Here is a 5,862-nt window from a genome sequence, read left to right on the forward strand (position 1 = left end):
GGAGTTTTAGGAAAGAGAAAACAATATCAAAATATATCATATGAGAAAAATTTAAAATTATAGTTATATCATTACCCCTTTCCTCTTCTGTCTCCAACCCACCTCATACATCTCCTTGTTGCTTGCTCTGAAATTCATGGCCTCTTTTTCTGTAATTGTTGATATGTATTTTTATTTATATATTCCTAAATATATAAATAGAATCTGTTATGTCTGTACAATGCTACTTGTATGTGGATGACTTCAATGGGTGTCCAGTTGGGCCCTATGTGTTCTCAATCATTGGCAGCATCTAGTTCCTAACTCCAAAACTTTAGATGTGTGTTTATAGCCTGGAGTAACAGCAATAACCAGGGAGGAGAAAACGGAGCAGGGTGAGTGGTGGAGCAGTGGAGGAGGGGAAAGAAGGGTACAAGTGATCGGAAGAGGAAATGGGGAAAACGGGGGAAAGCTTTAATTAAGGAGGAGAAGGAGAGGTCAGTACAGAAGGAGAGGGAGGGAGGGAGGTAAAATTGTCTGAAAAGGAATCATTAGCATCTTTTGAAAATGTTGATCAATGTCTGTATTAAGTCATTGAGAATTTCATACATTGTAGTTTTATCATATTAAAACATTTTCAAGCACTTGAATTTACCACTTTTCCTGAAACATGACCATGTCAAGATGATTGTGGAATATCTAGACTCAGAATTTACTGGTTCTTGTTTTTATCTAAGCTGTATGTCTAGGGTTTCACATCTTCAAACAATCAGCTCACTAAGGTGCACTTTGTTAAAGTCCAACAATTCAGTAGGGGAAAATTAGTATTGTTTTGTCAGCTCATTTTTAGTCAAAAGTACAAACATTTCAAATGTACATTTTGGAAGAGATTTCAGTGCCATTTTTGGATATTTTTAAATACTTATAAACAACTTTCTTTATTCACAGTTAATTTTTAATAGTTTACTTTAGGAGGAAATTTATTTTGTTGGTGTTGTTATTCTTTTATTTCTATTTTTTATTTTATAATTTAATTTAATTTTACATATCAGCCACGGTTTCCCCTGTCCTCCATCCTCCCGCCCCCCCCCTTCCCCAAACCCACCCCTCATCCCCATCTCCTCCAGGGCAAGGACTCCCCTGGGGATTCAGCTCAGCAGGACTGGTAGATTCTGTCCAGGCAGGTCCAGTCCCCTCCTCCCTTCACTTGGTGGATTCTGTAATAGGCCAAACTAATTGACTGGTTAGTCTACAATTTTCTCACATCTTCTAAAGTCTCCTTTTGTTCTGGCAACAAAACTTCATATATAGCTTAAGGAGCAGACATTCATATCTCACAGTTCTAGGGGCTAGATTATTCAAATGGATGCTAGAAGGTTTGGTTCTGGGTCAAGATCATCTTGCTGGCTTGCAAATGTCCATTATCTCATTCACATTATATGTGCTCAGAGGACCTCTTCTTTATGCTAAGAGAGAGAGAAAGAGGTGGGTGGAGGGAAGGGGAAGGAGGAGACAGAAGATGGGGAGAGAGAGAGAGAAAGAGAGAGAGAGAGAGAGACAAGATAGAGAGGGGAAAATACACATACAAAGAAAGAAAGAGAGACAGAGAGACAGAAAGAGAAAGAAAATAGTGTTTCTGTGCTGTTCCTCTTATAAGGACACAAATCTTCCCATCATAGCCTCAGGCTCACAGTTTTATGAAAGCCTTATTTCTCAAAGTTCTCATGTCAAATATAATTTTGTTGAGGGCTAAGGTTTCAATCAGCATATGAATGTTTCAATTGACAAACATTCTGTCTAGAATACTAGCTACTGTGGTCCAGTTTTGCAGCTTGCTTCAGAATAATGGATCATGCAGTCTCCACAGGAATCTTGGTCACAAAGACTGTCATAGTTAAATACATTTGGGAAAGTCTGACTCAAGTGAATTAAGATTTTCCATTGAAGGTTTTCTCAGAGCCTTGAATGTGCACATAATTCTGAATTACTTATAAGAAGGTTTTATAAACATTCAAGACATTTTTCACGCCATGCTTACTAATATTTTCCAGTTACATACTTCACAGAAAACAATGTAGAAATATTAATATTGACCAGAGAATCTTTTGTGTATATGTAGGTAAACTTCATATCTTAGAATTTATAAGGATATTATGATTACTTAGAAAAACATGTTTTATTTTTATGTATATTGTATTTCAAGTCTGTCATTAACAAAAATAGCATAATATTGTGAACAAGAAAGCCATTGAACAGTGTTTCTGAGTCAATATGAAGTAAATATGGAGTAGTAGAGTGTTGGATTGGAGAGGTTTGATGGGATATAGAATTGTGTACTTTCTAGACATTTTAAAGCTTCTGTCAAACAAAATTTTAAATGGAATTAGTTTCTCTCTTGCTGAAATATGTCCATAAGCAAGGGTTTGCATTTATTTATGTGCATGTATATCTATAACAGAGTGTGGATGGCTCATGTACCTGGCTTGAATTTCACCCCCTAGTGTCTTGTTATCATAGTAGAGGAATTAGGCTGTACACAATGAAGTGATTTCTCGGGATCTATTAGCTAACTGGGACCACAAGCAGGGCTGGGGTTAAAACATCCTACCTCTTACATTAATGTTTGTTCCCTGCTGCCTTGATTTTTCACCATTTTAGTCCTTCCAACTCTTCTTTCATATTTTTCAGAGACACATGGTTTAAAAAAAACACATTAGGAGCCTGTAAGATGACTCTAAGGGTGAAGATGCCAAGCCTGAGTACCCACCCAAGTTCAAACACTGGAACCCACATGGTGAAAGACAAAAACCGACTCATCCACCTTGTCCCCTGACCAACACATGAATGCCTTGGCATGCAACACACACACACACACACACACACACACACACACACACACACACACGCTTGCACATGGACAAAATAAATGAATAAATACATGACTAAATTAATATAAGATATTTTCAAAGTAGAATATATAAATAAAAATTCATTAGATGTGGCCTTCACATGCATGGCATTATTAGCACATATAACATGGAATAGCCTGTTTCTCATTGGCTGTTAATCCTGGGGAAACACTATGCATGGTTCACAGCTAAAAAATAAATTAATTTTTTCATTAACCTAAGCATTGCTCATTGAGAAAGAACAAAGTAGGAATATTCAGGTTTCATTTTAAAAATTTAAAAAGTACCTTAACAAGTGGTTGGAGAAGTTACTCACACCAGAAGGACAAAATATTCAGGCCCTGGCCCTTGGGGCAAATGCTTCTAGAACCTTGGCCAGTATGAGAGTGACTCATTTTGGTGAATCAGCCCCTTTCCACAATTTCTCTTGAGGACAGCAGGTCCTGGGAGGAGAGCAGCATTGTTTAGAGCATCCATCTCTTGAGTAGGTATTTGAGTGCATGGGGATATATGCATGTACTGTTCTCCATCAGTGGAAAAAATGGTGCCTTTGTCCTTATGAAGGGTTGATGAGTTATCCACACAAAATTACAGATGAGTCACAAGTACAGTTTTGTGACATTTCTGTTTTTTGTTCTTCCTGCTTGGAGAGACTATATGAGCTCAGAAATCTAATTACCTTTTGATGATGAAGCAAGATGAGAGCAAGCTCAGAGCATGGAGGTTTGTCTTTTTTTTCCCTACAAACAATGACTGCTAGAGCATGGTGCCTATGCTTGGAGCAATGGAGGCTTCATCACTGTCATGGTCAAGACATTTTCCATGGCTTTGCTGATGGAGTGCTCTTTAAGCTTTTTACCAATTATATGCATCTCATCTGGTAAGCTTGTCCAGACAGAATATGCTGAATTTAAGTGCTGTCACTGGAGGGTTCCCTTCAGTGGGAACAAAGGCTGCGAACAAAGAAGAAACACATCCATTCTGTGTGGACGAAGTACACACAACATGGAACCAATTACCAAGCACTCAGGTTCGGTGTATGGTGATGTTAAGACCCTGATTACAGAGTAATAATGCACAGAGCTGGAAAATGTTCTGGGAAATACTCTCTTGTTTGCAAAGAAGCCATTTTCACAGTACAGAGAGTAGCTTCTGGGATGCAAACCAGTCAGGTGGTATTTGTCCGTTTGGAGTTTACTTTATTTATTTATCTATCTATCTATCTATCTATCTATCTATCTATCTATCTATCTATTCATTCATTCATTCATTTATTTATGTGTGTGTGTGTGTGTGTGTGTGTGTGTGTGTGTGTGTGTTTGGAATGAGGGATGACTGTTTATTTCAGTCAGATCCATCTGAGGCTTACTTTGCCTGGAAGGCCACAACAATGGGAAAGAACTACACGAATGGGAAAACTTTCCTTGAAAAGATAAAGTGAAGTTCCAGAACTTGAAAATGCCTTTTTTGTAGCCATCTTAACCCTCAAGGAATGTAATGCTATAGATGTCCATCGCTCTGTGTGCTGTGAATGTGTTGCTCTGATTTGGTTGATAGATAAAATGCTGATTGGCCAGTAGCCAGGCAGGAAGTATAGTATAGGCAGGATAAGCAGCGAAGAGAATTCTGGGAAGTTGAAGGCTAAGTCAGGAAATGCTGCCAGCCACCGCCATGAGAAGCATGATGTGAAAGTACCAGTAAGTCACAAGCTGTGTGGTAACTTATAGATTGATAGAAATGGGTTAATTTAAGATATAAGAACTAGATAGCAAGAAGCCTGCCACAACCAAACAGTTTATAAGTAATATAATTCTTTGTGTGTTTACTTGGGTCTGAGTGGCTGCAGGCCCAGGTGGGACTGGAGAAAACTCCAACTACAATACATGAATTGGATGTAACACGAATTTCTAAATGTTCTTATTATAAAAAAAAAAACAACAAAAAAACCTGGAGTCAGATATTGAGGCGAAAGCTGAAAGATCAGAGGGATAGAACAAGCCATCCACAAGTTCTTACTGCTAGGAGATCCTCAGCGTAACAGAGCTACTTCCTGTATACTCATGCTTATATACCTTTCTCTGCCCTGCCATCTTACTTCTTTTCTATGCCCAGCTACATCACTTCCTGTCTATCTGTATGGACCTCCAGATCTCTATGATTAAGTAATGTTGGAAACTGAGGTGTGTGCCACATCATGCCTGGGTCTGTTCTCAGTGTGGCCTTGAACTCACAGAGATCACAGAGATCTGGATGGATCTCTGCCCACCGAATGCTAGGATTAAAGGTGTGTGCTACCACTGCCTGACCTCTATGTTTAATATAGTGATTGGCTTTTTCCTCTGATCCCCAGGCAGGCTTTATTTATTAGAGCACAAATAAAATATTACCACAAAGGAAGGCTTTAAAGGGCAAATAGAAGAAGATAGCATAACAGTTGGTATCTGCAATGAAGCTGACTTTAGGTAGTTTACTCTGACTGATTTTCAAGCTGTCAGACCATAATAAAGAAGTGGCTGAAAAATTCTATTTTAAGATAATGTATGTACTTACACATATCTATGGTATGTTTTATTTTCCCAGACTTTTTCATATTTACTTCTACAGGGCTTAGTGGACTTATGTTTTTAAAATGATAGTAATAATAATAGACTGTTAAATCCAACTTCTAAGTGCTTAGGAGTTGGGAAGGTTGTATATTTATTTATTTATTTATTTATTTATTTATTTATTTATTTATTTATTCATCCATCCATCCATCCATTCATTCATTCATTCATTTAATATGAATGTTTGTGCACCATTCTCATGCCTCATACCATGGAGATAAGAAAATCCCCTAGAACCGGATTTACTGATGGTTGTGAGCTTCCATGTAGGTGGTGGGAACCAAGCTCAGGTCCTCTGCAAGAGCAGTAAGTACCCTTAACTGCTGAGTCGTCTCATCAGTTTTGAGTTGGAAAAGTTTAAACTAGTT

General features: G+C 38.0%; 1 pseudogene; it reads left to right on the forward strand.

Annotated features, from left to right (window-relative positions):
• The first annotated feature begins 3,692 nt into the window (after positions 1–3,692).
• On the forward strand, positions 3,693–5,354 carry LOC118596175 (annotated as a pseudogene).
• Positions 5,355–5,862: the final 508 nt, after the last annotated feature.

The sequence above is a fragment of the Onychomys torridus genome, chromosome 15 (assembly GCF_903995425.1).
Source record: "Onychomys torridus chromosome 15, mOncTor1.1, whole genome shotgun sequence".
NCBI lineage: Eukaryota > Metazoa > Chordata > Mammalia > Rodentia > Cricetidae > Onychomys > Onychomys torridus.